We start from the raw sequence: 17,437 nt of genomic DNA on the forward strand, positions 1-17,437 counted from the left end.
ATTTCAGGACAACTAGAGCTTCATAGTGAGACACTGTCTAGAAAAAGCGAAAGGAAGAAAGAAAAAGAGGAAGGAAGGAAGGAATGAAGGAAGGAAGGAAGGAAGGAAGGAAGGAAGGCAGGCAGGCGAGAGAGCCCAACACAGTAAATGCTTCTCCCTAGCTGAAGCACTCTCTTGGGCCAAATTCCCCTCACTGCGCAGCTGGCAAGAATCCTGGGTAACTTGGGTTAGAACAAGATTTTACAAAGAACACAGGAAATGCACAATTAAGTGTTTAATGTCCAAAGAAGCCTCAAAATTGAGTCTGAGGGTACATTAAATTGAAAACTAAGAGCCACTGATAAATGGAAATGGAGTGGGTGGTGACCCCGGGGACTGGAGTGCACTCAGAGCTGGGGTTGAGATTAGGAAGAATCAAAGGACCGCTCCTGTGGCTTTTCTTCCCCTTCCAGCACTTAAAGGCCTGGGAGGAGAGAGAGAGAGGCACCCACCCTGCGTAGCACAGAAGCCAAAAGTGTGAGGTACCCTGGGATATTCCTGAGGTAGAAAGCTGGGTTCCAAGTGCCTCAGACCTGAAAGAAGGCACGATTCCCTTGGGCTGTGCCTTCCTGTGGCTTTGCCGCACTCTCAGCCTATGGCTATGGCTCTGGCTGTGTGCAATTGTTGGTTAGCTATGGCTCTGGCTGTGTGCAATTGTTGGTTAGCTATGGCTCTGGCTGTGTGCAATTGTTGGTTAGCTATGGCTCTGGCTGTGTGCAATTGTTGGTTAGCTATGGCTCTGGCTGTGTGCAATTGTTGGTTAGCTATGGCTCTGGCTGTGTGCAATTGTTGGTTAGCTATGGCTCTGGCTGTGTGCAATTGTTGGTTAGCTATGGCTCTGGCTGTGTGCAATTGTTGGTTAGCTATGGCTCTGGCTGGGTCCAATGGTTGGTTAGCAAAAGCTAACTAGAGAGTGTGCACAGCTGCTGTGAATGTTAGCATGCCGCTCCAATTTGACTAGGCCATGGGTGCCTTGACACTTGGTCAGACTGTACTGTGTATGTGTAAGAATGTGAAAGGACAAGACTAAATCTGAACTGATAGACTAAGTAGACCACATCGTCCTCGGCATGGAGTGACCACATCCAAGCCATCAATCTCCAAACAGGAAACAGTTAAGCATGCAGAACCTGCAGCTGTAGACGTTTCAGCCTTTGTATCATATGAGTCAATAAGTCTCTTATACACACAAACATACACATGCATGCACAAACTTATACATATATACACACAAATGTATACATACACCACAAATAAACATACATACACAAACTTACACACACATACATGTAATTATATACAAACATACACATACATATAGGCATATACACACACACACATACATACATAGACATGCATACACATGCACATACATATACACACATTCACAAACATATACACATGCATACATACACACACACATACATACACATGCATCCATATACATACACATACCTAGACACATACACATAAACATATACACAAACATACATATGCACATACACAAACATATATACACCACACATAAACATACACATGCAAACATACATACAAACATATATCACATACATACACACAAATACACAGACACACATACACAGATACATACATATATATATATACATACATATATATGTACATACATATACTCACATGCACCAACATATTTCCTTGCTACAGGAAATACGTCGCTGAGGTCAGGCGTTGACCTTTCAAAAGACTCGCGCAATTCCCAGCTCATTTTCTCTGCCTCCTGTTTGTACTTCGAGATGTGAGCCCTCGGCTCTCAGCTCCCAGCTCCAGCCACCACACCTGCCTGCTGCCACATTTCCCTGACATGATAGCGACAGGCCCTTATACCTGTGGAGCTGGAAGCCCTAAATAAGCCCTTCATGTTATAAGTGGCCTTGTCCATGACGCTTTATCACAGCATAGAAAAGTAACGGATAGAGCAGGCTTTCCGAGCAACTCCTGGAGGGAGACGGGGCAGCAGGACAGGACAAGCTCAGCTGTGACATCGCCTAATCCTCAGATTGCTTTTGCATGGGCACCTGATTCTGGGCAGCCTTGGGGAGCTGACCCGTGCAGGCGCACTGCCACTAGAAGGAGCTGCAGCGTTTGGAGCACAGCTTTCTCTGCAGAGGGCAACTCTTGGGAAGGTCCTGGAGAGCCAGCACTCTTGTCAGTGGAGGAAGGGATGGATGCAGCCCTGCAGAAAGGGTGTAGGCGTGGGTGGTAGCAATCAAGGCACTAGGATTTTACATAATTGTTTGAAAAACCTCTGTATACAATCAAATTCATCTTCCTATCAAATGTTCCCAGCTCAGCTGTAGGAGCAGAGGCATATTTTTCTGTGATGCATGAGTCTGGGTGCAACACACACACACACACACACACACACACACACACACATATTCACACAGTACCACACACACTCACAGACAGCACCACACATTCATAGACACACACACACACACACACACACACACACACACACACTTACACAGGCTGGGTGCCACACACAGCAACACACACACATATTCACACAGTACCACACACACTCACAGACAGCACCACACATTCATAGACACACACACACACACACACACACACACACACACAAGCGATTCGATTCTGCTTTATTTTAATGTTCATTATCACGTTTCCATCCTGAAGATGTTTTGGTGGCTGTGGTGCTGCTGACTCGTTTGTTTGCACAGTTGATTCTATCCAATCCCCTCAAGCTTTGAGATTCTGGCTCAAGATTACACTGTAGCCCTGTACTTTCCTCTAACTCTCTGTGGCTTTCTATCGCACATTTAATTAACTTGATAAAGATCTCAGTTTATTGCTGCTGTAATTTTGTGGCAGTGTTTTGCCAAATGCATAATGAGTTGCGCTAATATATTTTACCGGGTAAAAACCCTCCTCCAAACGTGATTTAATGTCACTCTGACTGCTCAGGAAATCTTCCTATGTCTGTCCACGTTTCTGGGCACGTGTTTCTGCCCACCTCCCCTGAGGTCAGTGCAAGGGTATTCTGATCACTGAAACGCAGCTATGTGCCTTAATAGCTCGAGCAATTACCAGACAATTACCCAGGGTATTTCCCCCCCAGAACTTTCTTGGTTTTCTTTAGAGTCCTGGATAAGCCTTAAAACCTTTTGGTTAAGTTCTAAAAAGAAGCCCTGGTGGAACTGTCTGTCTGTCTGTCTGTCTGTCTGTCACCGGGAAGAACTGAGGCCACACCACTCTGTGTTTTCATCCTGGAGACTTCGTAGTTTTATGTTTTAATCACTGTTTTATTGTGCTTCTTATCGGGTCTGAGCCATCTCATTTAAGGGAGCCCACAAATGCATTTGTACTCCTTCCCGCAGCAGGATCGGGAACATCTTCGGTAGCAGACGATCATTCTTACTAGACAGCCGTGTCGTCTCTGCAGTCACTGCTAAAGCATCTGTAACGAGTACACGTTTTTTTCTGTGACAGGAAGAACTGCCTTAGGGTCCTTTAGTGTTTCCAGCTGTGCCTGCCCAGCCTTTTGCCACTTCTGGGTTTGTTCGGTTAAGAGCCCTGAGCACTGCATGCAGCACAAGTCCACAATTCTGTCCCTGTGGAGTCTCTCCTGGGTCTCTAGTTGGTTCTCAGATTGGTTGGCATCCTCTTTAGGGCTCTGTAGTTTTCCTTTCCTGAGGAAAGCCTTTGGTGCTGTGCTTTTACAGACGCCCGCTAATTCCCACCTACTGCGCATGCTGGCTTCTCTGCCTGGTCCCTCTTTGCTGTTTCTGCATAGTTATATTGGGGGCAACCATGTTTATCAATTTAAATTTTTTTTCATCACATATTGCTGTCTTTCGTAAACTTACACTGCTCTGACATTATCCTGAGACTCCAAATCTGGATTTTCAAATGATTTGTCCTTTTTCTGGGAATGGATCCATTTCCTGAAGGAACACTGGCCCTTACTACAAATTGAAATCAATATGGTGGATTTGTTGTTCTTTTTCAATTTTGTCTGGATTTTAGAATATTTGGGCTCTTTATGCTTTTGCCTATACATCTTTATAAAAGGAGGCCCACGTAACCTCAGGAGGAACTGTCATGGAAAGTTGGCTCCAAGGTAAAGTCTCCCCTGCAAAGACTGAAGAGTAGAGAAGACAGAATTAGCAGCACCCTGTTTTCAGGCAATCTTCTGGGAAGGTCTGGGAGGCAGGAATGGGATCCAGAGTGACAGGGCCCATACTGAATGGCTTGTGTACTGCAGTCCAAGCTCTTGCTGAGCTGAACGGACTGCCCACAGAGCTGCCTGTGTTACACTTGGGCTTCTGCTCCCAGAGACAAAGGTACCCTGAGAAAAAAGCACCCTGGCTCTACCTCTAATGTCACTTGCTGACCGACGCTTCCCCACAGAACTCCCATGTTTTCTTTGTGGTTTTTTGCTGTGTTATAGAATCTGGGTTCTCCTGCCCCTGTTTTCTGTAGACACAAAGCAGACTTTTTTTTTAAAAACATCCTTCTGTTTCCTGTAGAGACCGGGTTTAGAGATCTGTTCTTTGTCCAAGTCCTTTAGTCAGCTCTGTTTTCTGGAGCTTCAGAGTGATCTCAAGACAACTTCATTTTAATCTCTGCCCCTCTTAGAAAACAGCAAAGCCATGTCTCCAAGCTTGGCATCTTCAGACAAGCACAGGATGTAGATTGTCTTGGGCCATTCACTCTTCGCTCTCCCAGGGGAGGTCAGCAGCCCCATCCAACAACTGTCCAAAGAATTAATAGAGCCCTTGGCCCCATCTTCCTTTCGAGCAGTCTCCCGGGAAGAACTGGTCACAGATCTCAGTGCTGTGATGATGGTGTCTCCTGTGTATGCCAGACCCCATTAAGGATCTGTAACAAATAAAATCTGCCCACCACTTCATACACCACTGCCTAACCCCACCTCTGTGATGAGACTGCAAGTGATGGATTAGGAGCCTATGCTTTTAGACATTGACTAGTTCATGAGGGTGGAGGCCTGTGGAGGCAATCGGAACCCTTGTAAGAGAGGCATCAGAAAGCGCCCTCCCCTCCCGCCATGAGAGAGCACAGTGAGACATGTCATCTTGCCTCACCAGGCAGCAAATCTGCTGGTGCTTTGATCATGAACTTCTGGCCTCCAAAACTCAGAAATAAATTCCTAGTGTTTATAAGCTACTCCATCTATGGGCTTTTGTTACAGCAAGCAAATAGACGGTATCTCTCCTTTCTCCTCTTGAGTTCTCTTTTTATAAATGAAAGTCAGAACCATGCTATCCTCGTGGGAAGCTGAGGGAAGCACAGTGAGGAGAACTCTGTGTGCATTATTCCCTTCATCTTCACGGCAGCTCCACAGAGTGGAGTGAAGTGCTGTTCTTACGAAGCTGACTTTATGGATGGCAGAACTGAGCTCAGATACGATGACTTAGCAGAGACCACACAGACTTTAAAGATGGAATTCCATTCTATTGACAGTTATCAGCCTCTTCTGAAGGAGACAACAATCTGGGATATAGCGTGCCCTTCACCAGGGCCTTTCTGCCCAAGAATGGATGGGCAAGTCAAGACTGTAGTCATAATACCTGATAAAAGAACAAAAACCAGGGTTTATTTTGGCTTCGTTTGAGGGTACAGTCCATTGTCACAGGGGAAGTGGGTGTCTTAGTTTGGTATAGGTATAAATTTTTACAACCTACTTTTAATTAGGGTTCAGTCTCTCCTCTAGCCCACCACCCAGCAGAGGGAGTAGAAGAGAAAAGTTATTAGGATGTGGGGGAAGTGGATGTATTCAGCAGTAGTTCTTGAGGGCGAGCTCGATCTTCTTTGGCAGCAGTTCAGTCTAGTAGCAAACACCAAATACAACTCAGCAGCTGCAGACCTGTCCTCCAGGCAGGCAGACACCAGGCATGAACCGGCAGCTGTAGTTCAATCCTGAAGAAACCTCTAGGCTCACCAACCAGCCTGAGGTGAGGCCACAGAAGCAGCAAGCTGCTGCAGGACCTCATAAGCAGTTCTTTAGCAAGTTTCTCTCAGTGGCAGCGTTACCACAAGTTGAGCTCAACAATGCTCAACAAGGTGAACCAATACATGTGTGTGTTTAGAACAACAAGGCGAAGTAAACCAATGCTCAGTGCTCACGCCCCACTGTCTGTGGGATCATGTTTATACTCATTTATCACAGGTCCTTTCACATGTTTGTTATATCAAAACATCCTTTCACCTGTGTGCCCCCAGCAAAACATCATTTGACATCACTAACTTTCCAAAGAACTAGAAGTTTCCACTTCAGCTTGGGTTTTATTTCTGTGAAGAGACACCATGACCGTGGCAACTTTTATAAAGGAAAACATTTAGTTGGGAACTGGCTGACAGTTTCAGAGGTTTAGTCCATTGTCGTCATGGTGGGAAGCAGGGCAGCATGCAGGCGGACATGGTGCTGAAGGAGCTGAGAGTTCTACATCTTGATCCACAGGCAGCAGAAGGGACCGTGAATGGGTGTAGCTTGAGCAAAGGAGACCTCAAAGCCTGCCTCCACAGTGACACACCTTCTCCAACAAGGCCACACCTACTCCAACAAGGCCACACCTACTCCAACAAGGCCACACCTACTCCAACAAGGCCACACCTAATCCAACAAGGCCACACCTACTCCAACAAGGCCACACCTACTCCAACAAGGCCACACCTACCCCAACAAGGCCACACCTTTAATATTGCCATTCCCCAGGGGCCAAGCATTCAAACCCAAGAATCCTATTCAAGCTAACACAACAGGGCAGCAGGAGCTTGGGGTGACTGACCACACTGTGCCTGACACCAGAAAACAGAAATGCTGATGTTCCACTGGCTTTTTCCCTTTGTTCCGTCTGGGACCCCACCCATGTAACTTCACCTCACTCATTTAGGGTGAGTCTTCCCATGTCAGTTGACCACTCTAGAAATGCCTTCACAGCCAACCCCGAATCCCATGAGGTTGATAATTGATACTAACCACAAGTCCATCCCTTGTCAGTATGGTATGTGATTGCATCACTTTTAAGCCATAGCCTTCTACCTTTTATCCCCTTAGGTTCATCGCCATCTCGTAATGTAAATGTATCCAGTCCAACTTCAAAAGTCCCAGTTGTCTTTAAGAGTCCCACACTGTTCAAATAGGGAAATGCAGAGTCTCTTCAAACTCATTGAGGCAATCTCTTAACTCTATGAACCTCTGGAAAAAAAATCTAAAAATAAATTATTTATTTCCAATATACATTACACATAAAATCCTCATAACTAAATGAGTAAAGAGCAGGGAATGATGGGAACAAAGTAAACACAGCAAATGTTAAGTCCTATAGCTCCATGTCCAGCACAGAAGACTCATGATGAAATCACCTGGGATCCAAAAGGTTTGGTGTAGCACTGCCTCACCAATTCTGCCACTTACACACATAGCCCCTTTCTTGGGCCAGCTCCACTGTGTGTCTTCAGCTTTCCTTGGTGGGTAGCCTATGGTCCTGGCATTTTCAACATCCCAGGGTTTCCACTGAAACTAACACTTCACCTTCAAAGCATCATACAGGGGCCTCCAAGTGCCTCCTTGAAAGGAACACAGGCTGTTCCACATGTTGCTCTTTCTCACTATAGATCTGGGCAAGATCAGTAAGCAATGACCATTCCGCAACCTAAATTCTATCCTGGTTTGATATTTCCTCCTTTAACCAAATTATTACTTTTCAGTTTAACCCCAATCAAATTTTTCAGGATATGAACAGAATACAACCAAATTCTTTGCCAAACTGTAACTCCAGTGGCCCCTGTCCAAGTTCCAAATAGAATCCTTGTTCTTCTCTGAAAGTTCCTGAGCTGAGTTTCCACTGCCCACAGTTCTCTTAGGGTTTGAATTTTCCAAACTCCCATTAGAGCAACCTATTAGGCTCTGCTCTAAGGTTCTTCTGGTCTCAAGCTCCAAACATTCCACCCACATTGTTCCCACAAACCAACTCTAAAGATAAACCACATGGCCAGGTTTATCATACCAGTGATATACCAGGGAAATAACTGGAGGAAGAGTTTGTTTGGCTCACAGTTTGAGGGACACAGTCCATCATATCAGAGATGGCTCTGCATGAGGCAGCTGTGATGACACACCACAGTCGGGAAGCAGGGTGAGAATAATGTTAAGACGTCATTTGCTCTCTCTTCTTGGCCCAGTCTGGGAATCCAAATCAAGGAAGATGCCAATCACATCAAGACTGAGTCATCCTCTCTCAGCCAGTACAATCTAGAAATTCCCCCACTGATGTGCCTAGAATTTGCTTCTTAAATAATTCTAGATCTCATCAAGTTTACAATTAGTATTAACCTTCACAAATGGGATATTGTTTTTCCATGCCCTTGGTGGGAGGGGGGCGCAGAGTCAAAAAGTAGCAAGAAACAGGTTTATGGGTACAAAGGAAATTCACAGTCATTATTCCTGAGCTCTGATTACCCTCTGTGATGTTTTGTATATGCTGGGCTGAGAGTGGCACTATTAGGAGATATGGCCCTGTTGGAGTAGGTGTATTACGGAGAGTGTGGGCCTTAAGACCTTATCCTAGCTGCCTGGAAATCAGTATTATGCTAGCAGCCTTCAGATGTGATAGAGAACTCTCACCTCTGCCTGCACTATGCCTGCTTGGACACTGCCATGCTCCCTCCTTGATGACGATAGACTGAACCTCTGAACCTGTAAGCCATCCCCAACTGTTGCCTTTTATAAGACTTGCATTGGTCATGGTGTCTGTTCATAGCAGTAAAACCCTAACTAAGACACCCCCCTCTTCCTTTCCTGGCTTTTGTTTGTTTACTGTTTATTAACCAACATGTCTGCTAACTTGTTTGCTTTTCACTGTTTGCACATTCCATCCCCCTTAGACCACTCCAGTAGGAAGGCCCTATTGGTCTTCATATCCCTGACAGAAAAAAAAATAATAAAACACTAAAATAAGCCATGATATTCCCCACAAGTTTCTTCCTTTTAGCATGAAATTCATCTATGGGTAAAGTTCTGGAGTGTGGGAACATGGAGATATATATACCTGGCCTTGGAAAAATGAATACATCAACTGCTCATTCATTTATGGCAGCTGCTATTTCAAGGATTCTGGTCACTAGGCAAGAAGGCAGGAGCACCGGGAAGATTCAGATGCTGACAGTTCAAAATTCTGCACAGAGGTGCGTCAACTCTTCCATTCATAATCCATTCCCCAGAAATGATCTCACGCCTCTACCCAACCACAAACAGAGAGGTATAGCCCTACTGTGTGCTTGTAGAAAGGGAAAATGTGGCAAACAACTTGTAAGTTCTACCTACCTCAGCCTATGACAGTCAGTGATGCCAAGATCCATGTGATTGACAAGCAGCCCAGTCTCCCAGACGACTGTGACACAATTAGGAGCCAAGGCCCATGTGAGAGGGGAAGCCATGTCTAGGCATGGAGAAGGCTTCTTCTCTTATGGTTTTAATTTTCCTTTCCCTTTTTCCTGTGTTTGAAATCTAACTCATCTACCTGGGTTGTACTTAGCTCATGAAATTAGCTTCAAGAGTAGCACAATCATGGACTGTGCCTTGACTAAATGACTAGTGAACTCTGGGCAGAACCAAGATGACATTTCCTGCTGTGAGAAAATCAGTACCTGTCTTAGACTCAGTCATCTGCACAGGGCAGATTTGCTGGCTGGCAGGGAATAGTTCCCCGGCTTGTTTTCTTCTCAATTACGTGAAGGAGCCAAGCTACATATCACTAAATCTTTGTTGGAAAACGTTGTAAATATAAATTATTAAGGAAAATCAGTTTTCACTGCTGTTATACTTAAAACAAATAATCCTGTCTTCTCAGTTGGCATTTCATTCTCCCTGGACCCTTATGAACATGAGCGTGTGTATGTGTATGTGTGTGCATGTGTGTGAATGCATGTGTGCATGTAGGTGTATGCCAGTGTGAATGCATGTGTGTGTATGTGTGTATATACACATATGTACTCTGAGGCCCCTTTGCTCACCCAGAATCTTTTCCCTGGGGAGACACCATCTCCTGTAAGCACCCATGACCTCCAATGACACCTTTAGAATTCCAGACAGACACTTCCAGTCTGTTCCCCTGCACCTCACCTGCCTTCCCCGTAAATGTCCCAAATTAAATTGTCTTCCCTTCTGTTCCATGAAGGTCATCTACCTCAGGAAACAACCACCCCTACCCATGATGAAAACCAAGCACTTTTTCTAATAAGTCTCCCACTCCTTCTTCCCCTCTCCCTCCCATCCCCATCCCCCTTCCCTTCTCCCTCCACCTTCCCCTTCTCCTTCCCCTTCCCCTCCCCCTCCCCTTCCCTTTCCCGTTCACCCCCTCTCTGTTTCTCTCTCCCCCTTCTCTTTCTTTTTCCCTCTCCCTCTCCCCTTCCCCCACACTCTCCCTCTCTTCCTGCCCATGCAGTAATCATGGCCCATCTTACCTCCGGAGGGTCCAGCCCACGCTCCCCTCTGCCTTACCCACACCGTGCAGCTGTGTCCAGTTCTCTGTGCGATCGCTCCTCACTTGTCTTTGTGCTTTGGCTCTCACTCCTCTCCAGTCCTCCTAGGACATGATTTTTAAGGGAATGTTTATTACGTTAAAGCACAAATTGAAGGTGGGTATTGTGCCACACATTTATAAACTTGGCCCTTGGGAGATTAGCTCCAGCTTCAAAACACAGTGAGTTTGAAACTAGTCTGAACTATAGAGTAAAATTCTGTATCAAAAAAAAAAGAAAGAAAGAAAGAAAGAAAGAAAGAAAGAAAGAAAGAAAGAAAGAAGAAAGAGAAGAACAATAACAGTAAAATGAGTCCTGTCACCTGTATAAACTCTTTGATGGAATCCTCTTTGTTTAAGATGGTGTTCCTGGCCAGCTTGCACACTTCATCATGGCACCTGCCTTTCTCCTCTTGTTCACAGCACCCTGACTGTCTACCCACCTTACCGTGTGAATCTTTCTTCTGCCTCTGCCCCATCCTGTCCCTCTGCCAGGCCTGCCTTTCCTCTCCTCCTTTGTCCGGCCTGTGTCCTCCCAGCGTATTCAGCTAACAGTTTTTTCTCTTCAGAGGCCATCCCTGGCTAGTTGCTGTCTCCTTGGGCCCCTTTCAACTGACCTGTCTATTTTCCCCACATCATTTAAAACACTGTTTTTAATTACCGATTATTAGTGTATATGCTTGTGTGCATATGCACACATATTTGTGCAGAGGGCAGAGGGCAGCCTGGTTGAGTCAGCTCTCCCGATCCACCTTTATGTGGGTTCCAGGGATTGAACTCAGGCCTCCACACTTGGGTAACCAGTGACTTTACCCACTGAGATATCCTTCAGGTTTCACACTTTTTTTTTAATTATCTTTAATCCTTTACAGTCCAGTCGTTATCCCCCTCCCTGTCCTCTCTCCAACAGTTCCTCATCCCATTCCTCCTCCCCTGTCTCCGAGAGGATGTCCTCACCAGCCCACTCTGCCCCACCACCCAACTCCACCCGACAGGCCTCCCCTCTCCCTGGGGCCTCAAGTCTCTCAATGGTTAGTTGTGTCTTCTCTCACTGAGGCCGCTGCTGTATACGTGTCGGGTGCCTTGTACCGGCTTTTATATACTGCCTGGTTGGTGGCTCAGTGTCTGAGAGATCTCGGAGATTCAGGTTAATTGAGACTGCTGGTCTTCCCATGGGGTCGCCCTCCTCCTCAACTTCTTCCAGGCTTTCCCTAATTCAACTGCAGGGGTCCTTGGCTTCTATCCATTAGATGGGTGTAAGATTAACACTTATTTCCAAGATTAGTTACGTGGTTGGAAGTTCCACAAGGACAATAATCATCCTTCTTTGCCCAAGACTTTGCTCAGCCCTTTGCCCAAAAATTAGGACAGACTTTTGGTATATAATAAGCACCAAGAAAAACCTGTATACAAAGTGAGAATGGCTGTGTCCCTACCCCAAGAAATACAAAATTAATACTAATACCTACTAAATTCAGTCTCTTAGCCAAAAAGCAAAAGGACGTGGCACGAAAGCTATTTATTTTTAAAAGAAAGAAATGAAATGCTCTTCCCGGTGTTCCTCAGCGGCTTCCACACTGAGCGAACTGACGCATGCCCTGATGGTGGACCCTGCACTGTTAAGAGGCTAAAAAATGGCTTAGTTCTCACACCTGCAGTGTGCTTGATAGCGAGTACAGTATGATACCTTCTATCTATGGAAAGAGGCAGTATGCTATGCAGATGCCTGCTCTCTCTTGTTTAAAACATGAAGAATACAACATTTAATTTAAAATAGGTAAAGAAGGGACCGGGAGCAGCTCTCTATGACTTGCTGGGCAGTTCAGCTTTAGAACCTTATCATGAAGTTAGAAGATAAAATTAAACCAAACTCGGAGGAAAATTCTCACAAATCAAAACAAAATAAAGGAACCTGCTGGTGCAGTGTTTAACTACACAGAGAAGCAACATTTTTAAATAAACCTAAGCCATAGGACGGGGGTTACTCAGACGTGGCTGGTAATTACGGACAACGAATGCAAGGACACTCTCAGTAGCCTTTGGTTGTCTTGTTTCATGGTGCGATTGGTGCTGTTTTAAAGTTCCGCACGTGCACTCTCAAACAAAATGCCTAAACACCAAGACAAAGGGAAAACAATATAAAGATCAAAAAAAGCTAAAATCCCTTGAAGTCTTGAATTTTCCTTAGAAATATAAACATGAACTCACAGCACACTTTTCTTTTCAAAAATAAAAGGGGGAGCGCATATTTTCTAGTGCAGTAGCAATTCAGATTTCTTTGATTTCCAAGAAAAATGTCCAGAAGCAGGGAGCATCATGTCGGTTACGATGACCCCCCAGCATCTGCTCTCTGTGTCTAAGTGTGCTTTTTAGGGCTTCATTGCACAGAAGAGGAGTTTGACTCATCTCTCAGCAGAAATCCGATGCGCTTAACTCTAGATTTCATCTTAATGGAAAACAAGAAAGCGAACCAAGTTATCTGAGAAATCTCTAAAATATCCAGGGACCGGGCTGGAAGGATTCCCACTAGCCGAGAACAAGATAAGTTAAGCATCAGAGAGACCAGCGGGATAAATTACATGAAACAAGTTAAAGTCCCTGGGTAAAATAGCAGCGATAAACCACCTGTGTGGGTCACACCAAATCGCTATTCCAAAAACTGGTAATTGAAAAGGGAAAAGTGACTTCTGTGGACTTTGTACACATGCTCTCTGTGGGGGAGCTGATCAGTAAATGTCTGGAAGTCCTCGTCTGTAGAAAAAGTCCAACCAACAGACGAAGAAAGATTGGCTGTCTTGAAATATCACTATCTGAACCCCTCAAAAAACCATGGATGCGCAATGACCAGCAAATCCAATACTTGGAAAACTGAGAAGAAAATCCCCACTTACAGAACTATAGATCCAAAAAGGAGAGATACCAGGCTCCCAGCTCTCTGGAGCCCAGAAACACATAGTAAACATTCCTGTGAATTAAAACCCAAGCCAATCAGTTATCAGTTCACGAGAAACAGACGGCGTGTCATGGAATACAGTCAGCCCAAAGCCAGCTCGTGGAAATTTACATAAGATACTTCATCAAGTTTCTCCAAGTGAACCACAAGGCGAAATGGGGTGAGCGTGGCTGTGTGTATGACAAACACGTGCACGTTCTTTCATTTCCTGTTATTAACTAACTGTGACAAGAAGCAGGGAATTCTGGTCACTGACTGGTCGTTGGGTGATACGAAGGAATTACTTTGAACCTCTACTGTGGATAATGATAAAATGACTTATCTTTTTCAGTAGTCCATTTCTCTTACAAATTCATAGTTAAGAAATTATAAATAAACTAGTATAAGACTGACTTTCTTGTGCATTATTTATTTGGAGCATTACAGTAGAAATGAAGGGGATATTTTTGTAGCTAAAGCAAGAAAAAGTTGTAGCTAAACCTGAGGCTCAGGTTTCCCCAATCTAAATATTTCTTCTCTATAGGTACTAATAAAGTAGTTCTTGGGTGCAGCACTCAGGAGAACAGGCCCGGTGGTACCAGGCCTGGGTAGCACAGTAGAGCTGGCCCTAGTGGCAGAAGAGGGGTACACAGGTGAGCCAGCCCCAAGGGCATGAACATTGGATCCCTCCTCCGCAGCTCGGTGGCAAACGAGAGTCCCACCTCACCACCTGCAGCAGGCAGGAGAGTTGGCCCTGGTGTCTTGATAGCAGGACAGCTCGCCCTGCTCCTCACCATCTGTAGCACTAGGGAGAGCAGCAACACCTCACTTGGACAGCACAAGAGAGCTGGCCCTGGTGCCGTGGGTGCAGGTAAGTCAGCCCCAATGGCATGAGAGCAAGAAACCTGGCTGCTCCCCTTGCCAGCTGTGGCACTGGATGAGCTAGCTGGGGCAGTGTCGGAGAGCTCCCCCTGGTGGTGAGGGCGCAGGAGAGCTAGCCGGCTGGCTAACTCAGCTATCATCCAGGCCCAGATCCAGGGCTTTGAGCTGACCATCCCAACATCTACCCCATCTAGGAAATGCTGGAGCACATAAAATGGACAGCCTTAGGGGTTGGGGATTTAGCTCAGCGGTAGAGCGCTTGCCTAGCGAGCGCAAGGCCCTGGGTTCAGTCCCCAGCCCTGGAAAAAAAAAAAAAAAGAAAAAAAAATGGACAGCCTTACAGATCCAAAACTACAGGATCTCTGTGACACTGAGCAACAACAGGATAAGCGATGAGGACTCCCAGTGAGGACGCAGTAGTGATAGTGTAGCAGAAGCCAGAGGCCTTGAACCTGACCAACGAGCCGTGTGCATCATTGTGCACACAAAGATGTGTGGACAAAAGGGTGTAGTGTGGACACCCTTGACAATTACAGCTTCCATGACAAGATGGATTTTTTAGGGAGTGGTTGTTTTTTATTTTTATTTTTTATTCTTCTATGGGAAGAGTTTGCAAGGACAGAAGCAGATATGAACAGATGGGGAGAGGAGTGGGATGGGGTGCATGATGTGAAACTCACAAAGAATCAAAGTTTAAAAAGTATATAGACATCCAGAAATAAAGCCTTTGTGAACCAATAAATAATAAATAAATTAGCTCTTAACTCTATCAGAGAATAAGAATCACACACGGGTTTCTTTGTAATTTTTTTTTATATTTAAGACTATAAAATACCTCCTAAAACTGTCACTCAGCCCAACTGTAACAGATTGGCAAAGCCAGCGCCCCTCCTCCGCGCTGTGTCTCTTGCTGGGAAAGTAACTCGGTGGTAGTCGCAATGAGGGTGCCTCCCTTGTTCGCACCCTTGGCCAGGGCCAGGCACTGCAGTTGCACAGACTTCTCATGTGAAGGCACACAATCACCTGCTAGCCCATCTCCAAGATCATGGCCTCTGTTTCCAGGCAAACCGTTAGGGTTCCTGGCTTGTTTTCCGCCCCATTTCCTGATACCCTCCAGACTGTTCCTACCTGCTCACACTGCAGAGTCGATGAAGACACATTCCTGACAAGCCCTCTCTGTCTCTCCTTAGAGAAAAGTCATCCACAGCCTTTGCTGCCTCGATGAGCAGGTTGTGGTGACCTCTCTACATTCTCAGCATGAGGGATAACGTGGTTTCCATGAACATCTAACAAATGTGTCAATGGCCAGGGCCCACGGAGCTCAGCCAATCTGAGTTCGATGCAACCAGAGATGATCGGCTGCTGGAGGTAGGGCAGCCATATCAGACACCTCAGTTGTCCAGCTGTGCACCCTGAGGGTGTGAAAGGGGATCAGTGACCAAGACCCTCTAGAACACAGCTTTAGTGTTAAGTGACCGTCATGTGAGGGACGTAAGATGGTGTAACAGAGTGGGCCTGAACCAGAAAACCAGACAGATGTTGGCTGGAACCCAAACCAGCTTCTTTCTAGATATTTTAATGTGAGTATTAACTTTCACTTTCTGGGCCTCACACTCTTCCTCCGTGTGCTGGCCCCTACCACCAAGCCCAAGAGAGGCTCCTCATGAATTTCAAGGGGTGACTTTGGCAGGAGAAGTGGACCGTTTGGAACATTGTGTCCATGTAAATAGTCCGTCCATCTTCTCATCTCCTTCCAGAGGTCTTTGCATCTATTTGGGGGTTTCTGGCTTGGATCTCCAGCTCTGGGAACCTTTGGCCCGAGCTCTTTCCAAGTTCGGGACGCTTACATTTATCTAGAATCCTGGTCACTTCCCTCAGTAAGACATCGTGGGAGGGACAACTCCAGAGGGGGCAACCGCAGCTGCCACACTGGTGCAGAAGGAGGGAGGACAGCTGGGTGGCTCTGCAATCTCTACTCATCTGAAATTGATGAATGACTTCCTGCTCGGGCCAAGAAACTTGCTAATTAGCAATCTAGTATTGTCATCTGCAGTCTGCTGCCCGACTCATTTGTCTTCCCTGTGGAGATCCATTAAATTCTGGAGATCTTGCTCAGTGCACGGGTTCCTTCCTAGCTGCTCCCTTACAGTCCGGGGGCCTGGAGGAAATGCTAGTGGGGAAGGGTCAGTGCGTGCCACAAGCATCCTGGGGACATCTGGGACATAGGAACAGGGGGAAGTGATGTTACAAAAGAGTCAGTTATGGACCAGAAGAAAATAAATGTACAAGGGAGTCTTAAGGGATGTGTCAGAAGGAACTCGCTGCTTTTGCAGAGGATCTGAGTTCAGTTCCTAGCACCCACATGGCAGCCCACAAACCAACCAGTGACCTGGCCTCTGCAGGAACCTGCCTATGCATGGTGCCTATACCTACATTCAGGTACACATGCATACATATAAAATAAAATGATAAAATAAGAATTTTTTAAAAGAAATTACAAGGCCCTTGACATTTCCTCTTCCTCCAAATCCTCAGAGCCACTGTAGGGAGTGAAATGCAGGGTTAAGGCCATTTGGAGCTGAACAAACTGATCTTCAGAAAGGGCAAACCATGCACTCAGGGTCGCATAACTAGCAAATGCTCCATTCTCTATTTCAGCACGATCTATTTGATTCCAGAACCACCGTCCATGACAGCCAGCTATATGTTACACCCCTCAATGCAACCAGCAACTGTAGACGTTAAAGAGCATAAATGAAGATATTACACACATGGAAAGTTACAAGTGAAATATATTCAAAAATTAGGATTCTGTGGAAGGAAGGGATGGAACCTAAGAAGAGTACAGGAGGCATCTCGGGTTTTATGGAATATTCCAGATGTCCACTTGTGTTAGATTTCAGAGTGTGCATGTGTGTGTGCATGTATGCATGTGCATGATGTATGGATGTGCATGCATTGTGTGTGCATGTGTGTGCGTGCATGTATACATGCATATGTATATGTGTGTGAGTTTATGTGTGCACTATGTGTCTGGGTGTGT

The sequence above is a fragment of the Rattus norvegicus genome, chromosome 4, assembly GCF_021556685.1.
Source record: "Rattus norvegicus strain SHRSP/BbbUtx chromosome 4, alternate assembly SHRSP_T2T, whole genome shotgun sequence".
NCBI lineage: Eukaryota > Metazoa > Chordata > Mammalia > Rodentia > Muridae > Rattus > Rattus norvegicus.